This window comes from Erythrolamprus reginae, chromosome 2 (genome assembly GCF_031021105.1).
Source record: "Erythrolamprus reginae isolate rEryReg1 chromosome 2, rEryReg1.hap1, whole genome shotgun sequence".
In the NCBI taxonomy this organism is placed as follows: Eukaryota; Metazoa; Chordata; class Lepidosauria; order Squamata; family Dipsadidae; genus Erythrolamprus; species Erythrolamprus reginae.
The window spans coordinates 310839976-310857802 of NC_091951.1; the positions used below are offsets into that span (position 1 = coordinate 310839976).

The 17827-nt window shown below is 38.5% G+C and overlaps 1 protein-coding gene across 5 annotated transcripts in view; it reads right to left on the reverse strand.

Annotated features, from left to right (window-relative positions):
- The window catches only part of VCAN (versican), a 123581-nt gene that overhangs the window by 10621 nt on the left and 95133 nt on the right, over positions 1-17827 (reverse strand). The gene's annotated exons all lie outside the window — the stretch shown is intronic.

Sequence of the window (17827 nt, forward strand, 5' to 3'; positions counted from 1 at the left end):
TATTTTTCTAAGTAAAAATGGAAACCAAATTTAATGGCAGTCGCCAATTTGTTCAGTTAAATGAGCATACCCAAGTAGGAAAACTGTAAGCAATAGTAACAATCCATCTACAGCTCATGTGGAAACATATGCTTTATATTCTCCCACTGTCTCAGAAATAGATTACACAAATCAAGGTGAAGAAAATGAAGACAGGTGAATGGCCTTCTTTCATGACAAGATATCACCACTTAAACTCAAGAGCTGTAATCCTGCTCCATGACAAATCTTGATTTGATGAAAGGGGTGGGGGGAAACAAAGTGCAATATAAAGCTTATGGAGTAGTCCTCAGTGTAAAAAGACATTGCATTTCATTAGGGCTGTTCCAAGCAACATAAGAAGCAAAAATCCTATATTCACAACTTTATTCATTCTGTTCTTAAGATTTCCTGAAGTCATAGATATCATGACAAGAGTTGGCAAAGTAGAATAAAAGTTTCCACAAACTATTCAAAACAAAGTAACAATGAATGCCCCACAATCTGTTAAGTACCATATTTTTCAGAGTATAAAACGCACTAGTATAGTTTGGGGAAAGGAAAGTAGATGGGGAAAAAAATCTACCTACCAAGTATTTATCTGGCTAGTGTCCTTAGTCTGGTCAGCTTCTGGTCACATCATTTTATTCCCTGGCTAAGACTGGGGAAAAAAACCTTTTTCGGAGAGAATAGCAATGAAAACAAGCCTGCAAAGATATAGGGCTAAAAAAAAATTCAGAATAGCAATGAAAATATCCTGAAAGCCAGGAAGATTGTTAGCACCTCATTAGGGCTGAAAAACTTTTTTCGAGGAGGGGGGCAGAATGACAATGAAAACAAGACTGCAAAAACATTTGTGGGGGAGATCTCGGAATAGCAAAGAAAAAATTCTGCAAACCAGGAAGATCGTTAGTACCTTATCGGACCAGAATATCTCCGAGACCGCCTCCTGCCGCACGAATCCCAGCGACCGATTAGGTCCCACAGAGTGGGCCTTCTCCGGGTCCCGTCAACTAAACAATGTCGGTTGGTGGGCCCCAGGGAAAGAGCCTTCTCTGTGGCGGCACCGACTCTCTGGAACCAACTCCCCCCAGAGATTAGAACTGCCCCTACTCTTCCTGCCTTCCGTAAACTCCTTAAAACCCACCTTTGCCGTCAGGCATGGGGGAATTGAAACATCTCCCCCTGGGCATGTTTAATTTATACATGGTATGCTTGTGTGTGTGTCTGTTAGTATATGGGTTTTTTTAAATCTTTAAATATTTTAAACTTATTCGGATTATTTATGATTTGTTTTACTCTGTTGTGAGCCGCCCCGAGTCTTCGGAGAGGGGCGGCATACAAATCTAAATAATAAATAAATAAATAAATAAATAAATTAGGGCTGGGGGAAAAAAGCTTTAAAAAAAAAAGAGGCAACATTCGGTGCATAAAACGCACCCAAATTTCTCTCTTTTTTGGGGGGGGGGGAGAGATACGTCTTATACTCTGAAAAATATGTCAATTACTTCAAATAGGCAGAATACCATATATACTCGAGTATAATTCGACCCAATTATAAGCCGAGGCACCTACTTTTGCCACAAAAACTGGGAAAACATATTGACTCGAATATAAGTCCAGGATGGAAAATACAGTGGCTACTGGTAACTTATAAAAACGGAATATTCTTCTATTGTAGCTTCTTAAAATTGTTTTTGTAGGAGAATTAAAAAAAACATATGAAGAACGGTTGCAGGAACTGGGTATATCTAATTTAATGAAAAAAAGGACCAGAGGAGACATGATAGCATTCTTCTAATATCTCAGAGTTTGCCACAAAGCAGAAAGAGTCAACCTATTCTCCAAAGCACCTGAGGGCAGAACAAGAAGCAATGGGTGGAAACTAACCAAGGAGAGAAGCAACTTAGAACTAAGGAGAAAATTCCTGACAGTTGGAACAATGAATCTGTGGAACAGCCTGCCACCAAAAGTTGTGAATGCTCCAACACTGGAAGTTTTTAAGAAGATGTTGGATACCCATTTGTCTGAAGTAGTGTAGGGTTTCCTGCCTAGGCAAGGAGTTAGACTAGAAGACCTCCAAGGTCCCTTCCAATCCTGTTGTTATTATTATATTATGTAACTTTTTTCCTTCCAAAATGTTTTTTATTTCTTGCATCTTTCTTCCTCCCCTTCCAAAATCTTTCTTTTTCTTAAATTCCAAAAACCTCTTAAAATATATTTAGGAATGTTATTTTAATCTTAAAACCTGTTATCTTAATCTTCATTACAATATCATTATAATTTTCTTAATAATTGGGATTTCATATATTCTTTCAAAACAATTGCTTAAATCAAACTTCCATATGATAAATATTCAGATTTTCCATTTAAAACGTATTTCATAGGTTAAAATCATTATTACTATCTCAATAGATCAGTAAATAACAATTGGGGTTACTCAATCATTAATTGTAAAATCTTTCTTCTACATGATATTTATCTTGCATAAGGCGTAACCATACTCTTAAAAAAAGGTAAATCTATTCATATTAATTATGTAGAACAAATGATTAATGACAAAATTCATACTATTATATTATCCTAACCTTTGTATTATTTTAAACAAGTCAGCATTAACAACCCTCTTGGGTAGGATAAGTATAGTTGGAAGAAAAAGTTTAATTACACAGAGTTATCTCCACTTTAAGCAACATTTTCTTACAAAATAACCTATCCTGTTAATCAAATTTAAATGGGTAACTTACATTGTTGCTGCCTTGGTCAGAAGAGAAAGCCATGGTTCCCTTGTTCTGAAAGTCTCTTCAACCCTCCCGCCCCTTCCCCCAGTGCTTCCTGTAGAGGAGGAGCTGTGATTGGTACAGCCTGCTGCCAATCAGATAGCTCTCTCAGTGCCTCCTTTCTGTTTAGAGAAGGAGCTGTGATTGGTTCAGCCTGCTGCCAATCAGGCAGCTGAGGGATAGCAAGAGCAGAAAGAAAAAAACCCCTCCTGTTGCCAGCCATGAGGTTTCTTTCCTCCCTGCTTTTCACATCGGAAGTGTGGAGCTTTGGAACAGTTTTCAGGTCAGTGAAAGTCAGTGACTCTAGTATAAGTCGAGGTTGGATTTTTCAACACATTTTTTGTGCTGAAAATATCGACTTATACTCGAGTATATACGGTATCTATAGATATGTGGAAGTTCAAATCCACTACATTTGGATTAAGAGCTTCTCAACCCTGACATTCTGATCCCTATCATTGACCTTTTTCTTTTCTCATTGCATGGTAACAGCCCCAATTAAATGACAAAGTGTTGCTTATGACCCATAAAGCCCTACATGGCATGGGACCAGATTACTTACGGGACTGCCTTCTGCCTTATGTATCCCAGCTACCGATTAGGTCCCACAGAGTCGGCCTTCTCCAGGTCCCATCAGCTAGGCAGGGCCCTCTGGAATCAACCCCCCTCAGAGATTTGCACTGCCCCCACCCTCCCAGCCTTTCCCAGAGCTCTGAAAATACATCTCTGTCAACAGGTTGGTGGCACTAACAACTTTTGATATCCCTGAGCCATGAATGAAGAATAATGAAAATGAATGAGGATGTCTGTTTTTTAAATGTGCAGGGTTTTTTAGAATTAACATAAATTAGATTTTTATGTTTTTAGTAATGTGTTTTTAGTATATTTAAATATTTAAATATTAGATTTGTTATGTACAGTGTTCCCTCTAATTTTTTGGGGTGGGTGGGCGGAAAAGTATAGTGTCTGAGCGGCAGTCCCTTCGGGACTGGGCGGCACAGAAACAATAAATAAATAAATAAATAAATGAATAAATGAATAAATGAATAAATAAATAAATAAACAAACAAACAAACAAACAAACAAATAAAAAACCCTCAGAGAATATCAAAATAAAATACTGTACTGTGTGTCTATAACAGTGAGCTCACAATAGGGCAACTCTATCAATATCAAAATGCCACTTAAATAGTTGAGCTAGTTTCAAACTAGATTTTTCTTTCTCTCTTCCTTACTCCCATTCTTTTTCTTTCTCTTTTCCTTCCTCTCTTTTTCTATCTGTTTCTCTCTCTTCCTCTCTTTCTCTCTCTCTCTCCTTCCCTCTCACTCTTTCCCTCTCGGCTTCTGGGCAGGTTTGGAAAACTCTGAGTTGATGATGATTTTTAAGTGAGCGATTGCTCACTGCTCAGCTTAGAGGGAACTATGCTTATGTATAGTATCCTTTGTTTTGATCCACCCTGAGTTCCAGAAGAAAGGCGGCATAGAAATCTGATTAATAAATTATAAATAAATTATATAGGGCAAAGAAACCTAGAGGCATGAAAGGGGATGGGCATTCTTTCAGAAGACAGTGCAAATAATTTTCTTTCATGTTTCAAATACAAGAAAATATGCCCTACAAAGAACAAATAATAAACTGAAATTGGAAATGTTTAGGGTTAATTATATTTTCTCAGATTATTCCGTTTCAAATGTGTGCATGTTTTGTTCCCCCATTTCAACAACCCCAAATAATAAATTATGCTGAGAAACCTTGACTAGTTTAAGATACTCGATAAATTATATGCTTTAGTAGAGTTAATTATATGACTGCATTCCTATTTTTATCCATTTGCATCCAGTTAACACACATTTCATGCCAAAAGAGATAAGCCTGCCTTCTTAACAGCTTAGCGATTTGATAATTAATAAGTAATCATCATACTTGTTCAAACTTTGAATATTGCTCAAGTCACAATTGGTATCTAAACAATTATATGCTATGTAAATTAAAACTAAGCAATTGTTAAATAGAGTTTATTTGTAACAAGTTTAAAACATGGCACCAGAAACCTAAATTATATGGTGCCACTAACTAGTGTTTCCTTTTCCATAATCCTGTCTATATCCTGAAAAACATTCTTCCATTGTAACAGAAAATTGTCTGGAGCTGGTTATCTAAACAATGTATTTTCTATGATAATCAATGTGCTCTATAATTTAATAACTATTTTTTTCCATGACCATATTCCATCTATTAGACAAGTGACCTGTTGGGATTATCACAAACAAATTCAATCTAAGATCTTTCTTAAGTTTCTTCTCTCATTGAAAGAATTCATTTGAATGCATACTTTTAAAAATGAATAGGTATTTCAATATCAAACTGCATAGGTTACACTGATGCTTGAATCCTCAGCAGCTGAATTTGCTAATAAACCTGCAAAATCCAATATATCCTGCGGTATTGCTGCATAATGCATGAAGTCATGATATTGAAACAATTTTTTTTCAAGTAATTACTTCAAAAGTTTTCAAGCCCAGGAATTTTGTAATACAAACACTGCAAGGGTTCTAGTTTAGATTTAGATTTAGATTTATTGGATTTATATGCCGCCCCTCTCCGCAAACTCGGGGCGGCTCACAACAATAATAAAAAACAGTACATAATAACAAATCCAATGCCCACCAATCTAATTACAATTTAAAATTAGTAATGTCATAAAACAATCCCAATATATATAAAAAAACCAGGCACACAGTCAATCAATCAACAAAACAACATAGGCAAGGGGGAGGTGTTTTAGTTCCCCCATGCCTGACGGCAGAGGTGGGCCTTAAGGAGTTTACGAAAGGCAGGGAGGGTGGGGGCAATCCTAATCTCAGGGGGGAGCTGGTTCCAGAGGGTCGGGCCCCCCACAGAGAAGGCTCTTCCCCTGGGGCCCGCCAGACGACATTGTTTAGTCGACGGGACCCGAAGAAGGCCGACTCTGTGGGACCTAACCGGTCGCTGGGATTCGTGCGGCAGGAGGCGGTCCCAAAGATATTCTGGTCCGGTGCCATGAAGGGCTTTATAGGTCATAACCAACACTTTGAATTGTGACCGGAAACTGATCGGCAACCAATGCAGACTGCGGAGTGTTGGAGTAATATGGGCATACTTAGGGAAACCCATAATTGCTCTCGCAGCTGCATTCTGCACGATCTGAAGTTTCCGAACACTTTTCAAAGGTAGCCCCATGTAGAGAGCGTTACAGTAGTCGAGCCTCGAGGTGATGAGGGCATGAGTGACTGTGAGCAATGACTCCCGGTCCAAATAGGGCCGCAACTGGCGCACCAGGCAAACCTGGGCAAACGCCCCCCTCGCCACAGCTGAAAGGTGTTTCTCTAATGTGAGCTGTGGATCGAGTAGGACGCCCAAGTTGCGGACCCTCTCTGAGGGGGTCAATAATTCCCCCCCCAGGGTAATGGATGGACAGATAGAATTGTCCTTGGGAGGCAAGACCCACAGCCACTCCGTCTTGTCTGGGTTGAGTTTGAGTTTGTTGACACCCATCCAGGCCCCAACAGCCTCCAGACACCGGCACATCACTTCCACTGCTTCGTTGACTGGACATGGGATGGAGATGTACAACTGGATATCATCGGCATATTGATGATACCTCACCCCATGCCCTTGGATGATCTCACCCAGCGGTTTCATGTAGATATTAAATAGCAGGGGGGAGAGGACCGACCCCTGAGGCGTGTTTTATTAACTTAATAACAGATCCAGAAAAGCATGTCCATTTAAATCTAGTGATTTACCTTTATTCCACTTTTAAATTTCACACAATACCCTGGATTTAGCTTCACCTGCCATAGTCGAAGAAGATCACTAGAGCCACCTGAGTATGACATTACAAAAATTGCCTGAATACTTTGGGGAACAAATTTCTCTGAACCTAAACCTCTATTACCATTCATATTTTTCTCCTTCCACTCTGTGTCTTCCTTGCAGCATCCTACAGAATGGTACATATCAAGGAAGCACCCTAGGTTTCTTCATTGATATGCTCATTTTAGTCAATATACAAAGCTGGTGCAGAGATTCAGATTAAGCAGAATTGAGTCAGAGTATTCTGATTTAACATATAATGATTGTTCAGAAAACTGTGTAGTAGTTCTTTATTTTTCTTGGGCTTGTGTGGCTGCTGTCAACAGCTAAAGCACCATCAGGGGGAAAAACATCTTTGTTTGATTAGTTGCTGATAGACAGCAGATTCTTTAAACATCCTCCAATACCTTTCCAAGAAATGTTATTGTTATGCTCTAATGAAAATTTAATAGGCAGGGAGTGGTCTGGATACTTTGTTGGTGGGGCTTGTGTCCAGATATGGGAACCATTACTTACAAGATTTAAATTTAATGTCAGTGTTATTCTTTGAAATAACAAGTCTTCCCTACTAAATTTCACTGGGTTGACAGATTCAATTTTGGAAATATAAAGGTCCTTGCCATTTAAGCATTCCCAACAGAAGCTATATGCATGCAGCCCAAACCCTATGTTACCCTTTCCAACCCTATCTTTGTATAACATATGTTACATCCTGAGAAGCTGGGAAGTTTTCACTCCAGTCCAACAAGGAAGTAGAGCAGGGAAATTCTGATTGGCTCCTTCCCAAAAGGGCTCCCTATTTAAACCCCTGCCAAAAACAGGCAGGGGCTGATATTTGGTTACTATAACCAATAAAGAGCTGAAGTCTTATTGCCAGTTTCCTGCCTCTTCAGTATCTGAATTCAACAATATACAACTTGGCCTTCTCTTGGATCAATATGTCTTTTATTACCTTTAAATAATCTTTTGCACTATTTAGGGCTCCCATTATCCTATTTCTATTTTATTATTTTTTCTCTTCAATGACTCTCCTTCCAATTATATATGCTATATACTTTAAGGGCCACTTATACACGGCATAACAGCCAATACAGGTTTACACCAAAAATATTATAGCTTGCTTTAGTCTCTAATGGAAAATAGTCTTCTCTGAAAGCAGAGCCATTACTTTTAGGTAAGTGCATATTACATACATCTTCACAACCTTTGGACAGCATCTGACTATAAAGCAGGAAGGGGCAATATGTAAAAAGGTTAAGCAAACTTAGTATTGTGCATCTGAAAATCAGTTTAAGAACTAACAAATCCCCTTCAATGCAATGAATATTTAATCAGGACAACTAAAATTAGCCAGTAGATGGTGCTGTCTAATCATTACACATGTAGGCTAATCAATGTCCTTAATTAAATTGCTAAAACCTTCATTATAGTAGAAATATACCATTCCTTTGCTGCTCAATAAAAAGTCCACAGAAATGAACTCTATAATACTTTGTGCCTTAGGTGAATGTCAAATGTCAAAATACAACCAATGTACTGTTGTGAGCAATGAAGTGCTCACAGAAATTTCATTGGTTATTTTTACTGGCAAATTTTAAATCACAGTTATGCAACAAAATATCCCAATTTAAGTATTAGCTATAGGTTTTTGGATTTTGTTTTCTAAGACTAAGTCGAAGCCATGTTCCGTAGAAGGAAAAAATACAGTGGAACCTCAGCTAACGACCACAATCTGATTTGGAATGTTGGTCGTTACCCAAAATGTTCAGTATCCGAAACAATTTTCCCCATAAGAAATAAAGGAAATAGATTTAATTGGTTCCCAGCCCCTGTTGACTCGCTATATTTCTTTTATTTCTTATGGGGGAAAACTGATCCCTTTCCCCCTTCACACACATTGTCCCTCACTCCTTCCCTCTCTTTACCTTTTGTCACTCTGCCTTCATGGGGGCGAGGTGACCGTGCTCCCAGATAAGGTGGCAGGTGCCACAGAGTGGGGGTGGGGAAGCAGTCAGGGGGTATTTGGCAGTGGGACACTTGTAGGGTTCTTTCCCCCCCCCCCCCCGCAGGAGTTGGAGAACCAGTGATGGCGGAACATCGAGCAGATGAACATAACGTTCCCAGCATTGATGCTTCTCAAAGGGAAGTCGCCAGAGCCACCTCAGCAGTTGCTGCTGCCGCCACCATGTGGGAAAGAAGGGTGGCGGTGGCTGCGGCTGCTGCAGTGGCAGCAACTGCTGAGGCGGCTCCAGCAGCTTCCCTCCCACTCCTGCCAGGGGGAGAGAAAGCCCTGCCAGCGCCCTGCCACCAGATACCCCCTGCCTACTCCTTCCCGGCCGCAGCAGCAAAGAGCAGCCTGGCTCTGTAGGTGCTTACCTCTCCACCTTTAGGTGGCAGGCAGCGCAGTGGCCAGAGCGAGCCCACCAGTGGGACTGCAGCGGCCTCTTCTGGTCTGCTGTGAGTGGCCGAGAAGCTCTTGCCGCTGCCACCAAACACAATAAAAAGGAGGCGGGTAAAGAGAAGGCAGCCACAGAAGTTTCCCTTTCATGCTTTGTAGGCCTGGCCCGGCTAAGGGGTCATTGAGTAGCCATCCTCCAGAACACCCGGTGCCTCCAGCCAGTCGTTGGGAATTCAGTTGGAGGAGGCAAAAGGTAAAGAGAGAGGGTGGAAGTGGGGGAGAAGGGACGTGGCTGTTCAGTATCCGAATTTTTATTCAGAATCTGGTGCAAATTTTTAACAAAATTTTTGGTTGTTATCTGAAATGTTTGCTATCGAAGGCATTCGCTGGCCGAAGTTCCACTGTACTGATTTTCTTTATGGTATTATGGGTGATTACAACTATATAATGCTACAAATCTCTAAGTTTAAATGATAAATCCGCAAAAAGACGGGAAGTTGAACAACTAGCCTCGTAGTATGAGCAGAACAATCTGGAACTGAACACCCTCAAAACCATAGAAATGGTGGTAGACGTTAGGAGAAACCTTTCCATACTTCCTCCTCTTACAATACTAAGCAACACAGTATCAACAGTGGAGACCTTCAAATTTCTAGACCATTGCAAGATCTAAAATGGACACCTAACATCAAAAAGGCATCAAAAAAGCACAACAAAGAATGTTCTTTCTGGACCAGAACATTTCTGTAACATTTTTCTATAACTGTCTGGTTTGGTTCTGTAACCCAACAAGACAAACAGAGACTTCAGAGGATAAGCAGAACAGCAGAAAAAACAATTGCTACCAATCTGCCTTCCATTGAGGGCCGTAAAAATATTTACAGATCCCTCCCCTCCTAGACATAAACTGTTTCAATGCCTACCTGGAAAATGATGCTCTAAAGCACTGCATACCAAGACAACTAGACACAAGAACAGTTTTTCCCCGAACACCATCGTTCTGCTAAACAAGTTATTCCCTCAACACTGTCAAACTATTTACTAAGCATGCATTATTATTAATCTTCTCATCATTCCTATCATCCATCTGCTCCCACTAATAACTATATGACTGTAACTTTGTTGCTTGTATCCTTACTGTTTATATTGATTGGTTCCTAATATTATTTAATTGTTTATTTGTGCCCAGGCTATCATTAAGTGTTGTACCTTGTGACTCTTGATTAACCTGTCTTTTCTTTTCTTTACACTGATAGCATATGCACCAAGACAAATTCCTTGGCCATACTTGGCCAATAAAATTCTATTCTATTATTATGTTCTGTTCTATTCCTTTGTATTAACATGCATTTCAGCACTCACCATAAAACTACATTGTACTTTTAAAATCAATACTAGTCAATATCTAGAAATTCAGGTGCTACTTTACAAAAGCCTCCAGCCAGGATAGCAATTGTGGAGAATTCTGGGAGTTACAATAAAAATACAGGTTGGGAAATATTGTTTACGTAAATCATTGAATCCCTCACATTGCTTTCTCCTTGCATCTTCCTCATTTTGAGTACTGTTGTAGAAAACAAAGGTTAGGGACCCAGCAGACAAAATGAACCTTTCTTGATTCTCATTCCTAATTCTGATTATTCTATCTCACTTCTATTTTTTTCTCATGGGTGCAAAATAAAGATTTGGCACTTTTGGAATTATTTTTTATTTTTGCTGTTCTGTCTTGAGATTTGGCACTTTTGGAATTATTTTTTATTTTTGCTGTTCTGTCTTGAGATTCCTTTGAGAATAAGATGGGATCATCAAACCTAAAGACAAAAATCCCGAGCTCTCTTACCAAATCATTCTAAAGAGTAAATAAATATCAACATTACATCATTTCAAATTGTTAAGGTATTATATGATGAGTTACATATTTGAAAAGTATTGGTCATGCATAATAAAACTCATAAATGAATCTGTTTTTTGTGAAGGATAATATTGACATGGTTGTCAAAACAACAGATGTAATATGAGAATTTCATTTAAAAGAAGAAAAAACCACACTGCTGTTTAAAAATAATGAAATGAAAGATTACTGATATGGATGATCATTACTTAATAGCCACATATTCAGAAATTCTTGAAAGTTATGATGGTGCTAAAAAAAGGAGTCCTAATTATGGTACCTTGTATTTGCAGCCACCAGAGTCCCTGAACCCACATGATCACAACCCAGGTATTTGGCAAGGAGCTCACAATCACAATATTGCAGCATCCCATGGTGATTTGCATTTGTCACATTCACCGCCAGCTTCCAAAAGCAAAGTCAATGGAGAAGACAACAGGAGATAGCAAATGGCAACCATGTGAAATTAACCATGCTTAATGACAACAGAGAATTTGTTTAACAATACAGTGGTACCTCGACATACGAGTTTAATTCGTTCCAGACCCGAGCTCGTAAGTCGATCAACTCACATCTCGAACGAATGCCTTTAGACTTTGTTTTTCGCGCCGAGATAACTGGAAGCAAGGATATTCTTGCGCCACCTAGTGGAAGCTCGGCTCATATCCTGAATTTGAGCTCGTGTGTTGAACAGAAATTTTGCTTGCGTCGCGGCTCGCATGTGGAGCAGCTCATATCTAGAGGTGCTACTGTAATAGGAAGTGCCAGAATGCTATTGATAACGGTTACGGTCACAGGATAACATGCTTTGCAACTGTATTGGTTATCAGTAGAAATGCCAGTCCCAACTACAACAGTTTGTTTAATGACGGTGCAAAGTTATAACAGCACTGGAATAAAGTAACTTATGATCCTTTTTTTCGCTAATGACAGTTACAGTAACCCCAAAGGGGATGATGGTTTACATCTGTATGCTTGGCAACTAAGTCATATTTATGACGTTTGCAGTGTCCCAGGGTCACTTTTGTGACTTTCCAACAAGAAAAGTCCACGGGGAAACCAGATTCACTTAACAACTGTGTTATGAACCTGGGTGCTCAGTGGTTAAAGTGCAGTAGTGCAAGCTGCTTCTGCTGAGTGCTGACTGTAGTTCACCAGTTCAAATCTCACCAGGCTCAAAGTTGACTCAGCCTTCCATTCTTCTGAGGTGGATAAATTGAGGACCCAGGTTGTTGAGGGCGATATGCTGACTCTGTAAACCGCTTAGAGAGGGCTATAAAGCACTGTGAAGTGGTATATAAGTCTAAGTGTTATAATAAGTGCTAGTGTTATTAACAACAGTGACGATGATTTACTTAACCACTCTAGCAAGAAAAGTTGTAAAAGGGGACAAAACTCAATTTAACCATGTCAATTTTGGGGCTCAATAGTGGTTGTAAGTTGAGGGCTACTTGTACCCAAATAAATAGATTTTAAAAATGCCTAGCCTCAAAATTGCTCATCTTTACAATTTATTTTCAGAGTTATTGAAGGTATTTTTTAAAAAAAATAATGACTCTCATTATTTGGTACAAAGGCCAAATCTACATTTAATGTATCTTGGAGATATGAGGTTACTTTGTCTCACTAAGCAAAAATACAGACTAAATCTTATCTGGAAGGCTTTTGTATTAATCTGAGCCAGGGATGTGATATTAAGTAATATATTTTAAGTAATTGGAGCAATAAGCTTTCTCCCTCTTTAGAGGAAACAAAATGTGTTATTTTAAAGACCAAACTTTCTGTTCAGTTTTCAAAATCCTTCTATTACAGGATTCCAATGATCTCTGGCACAACAGGCCTTTTGTGTGCAATCTGTCCACAGTACTCACAAACTCATTTATTTGTTTTATTTAATTCTCATGGGCAACTTTCCTCTACAGCAAGCTCAAAGCGGTTTTCTCAATTCGTCCTTTTTATGCTTTCTCTAAAAGAAATGCAGGCACTGATTTGTCAAGAGAGGGAGGGAGGGGCAGAGGGAGAGAGAGAGAGAGAAAGAGAGAGAGAGAGACACAGAGAGACAGACAGACAGACAGAAGAGACAGGCCGAGAAGAAAGCAAGAAAGATCAGTCTTAAAAAATAATTTTGGCTTCACATTTCCTTTTTCTCCTGGCACACTGGAGTCCCATGTTACAAACATGTGAAATGTGTCTCTGGACAGCTTTAAGGTGGAACTTGCCTGTTTAGATGCTGCCAGCAAGTCTGAAGCGAGACACAAACCGCCGTGTTCATTTAAAAAAGCCCTGATCTTGTGTAATGGGAATGAGCTCACCGCCATACAAAGTACTAATTATCAGCAGTATATTCCAGAGGATGTGAATAACTCCCCCTTGTGAGAAAGAGGCTCAAGCCACCACTCTGGGTCAGTCTGCTTAATCCGAAACACGAATGCTCCTTAGACTGCCAGGCTTGTTTGCAAAGGTCCAGAATAGTTCAGTAGGAAATGAGTCAAAAACAATACCTAGGGTTGGGGTGGGGAAAGTTCCACCTCTTTATTTATAGTTAGCTTTGATCGTGTCAAAATTGGCAATCAGGAATCCTATTGCATTATTTGAAATTCAGTTTCTCAACAAAGTTTTGAATATATTCTAATGATGTCTGAAGAGTTGCATTGATTCATGGCATACTTGCAAGGGTGGGCTACGAGCCAGAACGCTAAATTGTGCTCGCCGCCATGGCTTGTACGTTCTTGCGGGACCAACGCGATTTTGCTGCTGCACCTGTGAAGGTAGCAAAATCGTGCATGGAGCCGCAGGTAAAACCTTGCTGAAACACAATGCAATTTTGCTACTTCTACAGATCTAACAGCAAAATTGTGCCGGTCCACAAGAACTTACGAGCTGCCGCGGCGAGCGCAATTTAGCGTTCTGGCTCATAGCCCATCACTGCATACTTGTATCATTTTGCTTTTTATGAGGCCTTAATCACTGGAAATCAACTTTAGGGAAACCTCAGGAAAAACCCACACTTTAGGCTGTCTTTAATAATCATTTATAAACCCCTGCCTTTACCCTTGTTCTCCTGGTTTTGGCATGAATGCAAGTTTCTCAAGCTTTGAAGCATAGTTTTTTTCCCCCTGCACTTCTAATGAAGCAATAAGAAATTCAGTTAAAAAGAAAAAGCTCATTAGTTGCTTGTATTTTATGTATTTAGATGTAATAAAAACCCATAGCAGCATTTCTAAGGGTCTGTTTTTGAATTAGAATTTAGGCTACATCCATAATCTCAGATGAGCCATCTGAAATATTAATATCTATCTCATTTCCTACTTCTCACTATCTGGAATCTGAAGATTTCTATTGAACTTAGTTTCAGTTTTCAGAAAAATTTCTGTTGTAATCTTAAAATCAAACATAGTTGTTTAAATTAAACAGTAAACAAATGGACCCAAAAGGTAGCTTACCAACCTAAGAATTTAAATATAACAAACTGACTTGGATTAAAATCAAAATCAGTTTGGATGTTTCTTTTATTCAGAACAATGGCTTGATTTTATTTCAAATAGTTTTGTCCAAATACTAGAGTCTTCCCTTCACAACATTACAGACCTCAAGAGACACAGTTAAGTGGGTTCAAACATGTTTTCTTTATCTAGATAAATTTAAATATTTGCCTGCCCTCCCCTTTTCGGTGGCTTACTCAATCTAAAATATTATTGAGGCATTGTTGGGCAGATAGATATAAATAATCTTGTTTCACTCACAAAAAATCAGTGTGAGGGCTTGTGGTTAGCTCTGGAATGACCTAACTTTTTTTTTAATCTCCAAAGCTTTGCTTGCCAAGTAGTCTTATTGCACTTGCTGAGCCTATTTTTGGTATGGTGCGGCATATTAAAAATGCATAGCAAACTGCTATTTTTATTTTAACTCTGTTACCTTTATAGCAGCTGATTAATATCCCTGATAAAATGTAATCAGTAAATTAAAAAAATAAAGAAGTTAGATTGTTATCTAACGCATTGTTTTATGGGCCATTACTTTGAACATAACTCTAGTCCTACATGTACAAAAGCATTTCAGATTTAACTTAACTGTGAGAGAAATGGATGCTATATTAGTCAATACAACTTTGGAGCATTTCTATGTATCAAAGCTGCAATCTCTACAATTCTTTGCAACTTGAAGAGTCATTGACAAATATTAGTTTAGTTAAGGAAAAGAATTGTAATGATTTTTGTACAAATATATGTTGTTCAACATTTTACATTTCATTTAATTAAAATTTAAATGACACTAGATATTATTTCCAGAAACAAATGATAACATAGAGTATATCTTACAGTCAGTTAGTTACTGTTAGGCTAGAATTTCCTAAGTATAAATGTTCTTGGTATTCCTATTTTCCTTCCCTTTTAAAATAGGAATAAAGGTGTTAGCCCAGGTTTAGAATACCTAACTTCTTAAGGAATTAATGAACTTGAATATACACATGCCATTCAGAACCTTTATTAAAACTGTAGTTTTCCTTTCTTTTTTAAAAAAAGCCCTATGAAATAAAAAAAAGAAAAGAAAATGGTTTCTAATTACATTGGAAAAATAATAACATATCTTTTCTAAGATCAAATTAAGCTTTTCTGACTATCTGAAAAACAGAGCAAGATCCATAAAGATAAATCACTTTTACAGTGTAAAACCGGGGTGGGGATGGGTGGGTGGGGAGATGATACTGGAGATAAACCTATGAAATCAATGTTTTTCAGTAATTAACTAAGATCTAGTAATAGTAGTAATAATTCGTTTTGACACATGCATATAGATACAAAGGAGTGTCAAAGGACTGGAAAGAACTCATCTTACGAACTTAATTGGTTCCGGAAGTAGGTTCGTAAGGCGAAAAGTTTGTAAGACGAAACATTGTTTCCCATAGGAAACAATGTAAAAGCGATTAATGTGTGCAAAAAGAAAACGAATCGCAAAATGGCGCTCTGCTGGGCGCCGCCGCCCGGCTGTAACCTTTTTGAAACAACCAGGCGCTTCGCGGCGGCCTCCGGAACCCGAACCCGAACTTCTGGGTTTGGCATTTGGGAGAACACCGAGAAGCCCCCCGGCTGTTTCAGAAGGTGACAGCCGGGTGGCAGTGCTTCTCATCGGCCTCCCGAACCTGAAATTTCGGGTTCAAGAGAACACCGAGAAGCCCCCCGGCTGTTTTAAAAGGTGACAGTCAGGTGGCGGCACTCAGCAGAGCACCATTTTGTGATCTGCGGTGGGTTTGTAAGCCGAAAAAAGTTAGCAAGAAGAGGCAAAAAATTTCCGAACCACGGGTTCGTATCACGAGGGGTTCGTATCACGAGGTACCACTGTATTTACCATATAAAACTGTTGAAAAATCAGTTCAAATGAAATTAGAAAGACATTATTTAAAAAGCATGAAAAAGTGGAAATCAATCAGAAAAATATTAGTTGGCAGATAGCCATATCCTTTTGACAAAATGTTTTTTCTTCTCCATCTCAAGCTTAAATCAAAATTTAACACCCAAGATTTGCTATAAGCTTGAACTAACATTCATTTCCTGGAGTCTGGAAGTTATTGTCATGTGGTTCTTGGCAGCCTAACACTGGGATTTATCACATGTTTAACACCAACTAGTCTAAAGACTAAATTATCTTCTGAATAAAATACTAAAGTGTGGCAACGTACAGTATATTTGACCACGAAAGGGTGGGGAACAGCATGGGTGAAAAACAAAGTAAGGTTAATTGAATCCTTTATTTAATTAAAATTTAATGACACTAGATATTATTTCTAGAAACAGATTATAAAATGAGGGAATCTTCCAATTGGTTAGTTACTTTTGGGCTAGAATAGCCTAACAAGAATAGCGATAGAATGATGGAAGGGTATACAGGTTAGTAGCAAACTCCCCTTTGCCATACTCCAAAAGAAACTTTGTCTGGGACATAATAAAACATATTAGTTCCAGACATAAAATATCCTAGCATATGAGAGAATAAGCCAGGCTTGCCTTTTTCATTTTCCAAAGTCATCTACAACAAGTAGCAGCCCTTCAAAAAAACATGAATAAAAGAACTTGCTCCCATGAAAAAAAGCCAACACAAATCAGCCCAAACTAAAATGCATTACTCTTAATATCCAGTGTTTCTCGCTGGATTAAGACTTGGCAACTTTAAAAAGTGTGGATTTCAACTGGCTGGGGAATTCTGGGAGTTGAAATCTACACATATTAAACCTGTAGAAATCAATCAAACCAGATTTTTAAAGTAACTTCTTTCTAGGGTTGCCATAAAAAAGATCCATTCTTATATGCCTGAAACACAAGAACCAGATGTTTCCTTCGATTCTTAATGAGAGAAGAGCAAATATCAAACACAGTCTTCCAACAACACACATTCAGCTCCTATAAAGCATCTGTTTTATGTATGGAAGGGCGTATCCCAAATGGGATAAAAATGAACCTATATATTAAAATGAAAAGGACTGCGGAATGCATTGAAGTCTTGTTTTCTTTACTTTTATATTTTGTTTTATGTTCTGTAAAGCAATGTTTGATTTCAAAGTCTCTGCGTTTAAGGTAGTGGTGCAGCTTCATTTATTCAGTACAAACAATGTATGCCATATACCACCTGAGCTGAACTAGAATTTTCTAAACCACAATCTTTGCAATACACTTGTACTTGGATTACACAATGAATTCCTGTCCCTAGAACTACAGGCAGACAATTTTTATACAATGCAGTTTAAGTAGAAGACACCATGGCTGGATTTTTTCAATATTGACTATTGCTTCATAAGTGATGTCTTGCCCTGGAAAGCAACTCTTTTATTAAAGAATGTTGCGAAATAATACTCATCTAGAACCTGATTTCATCAGACTGCAAAATAATGT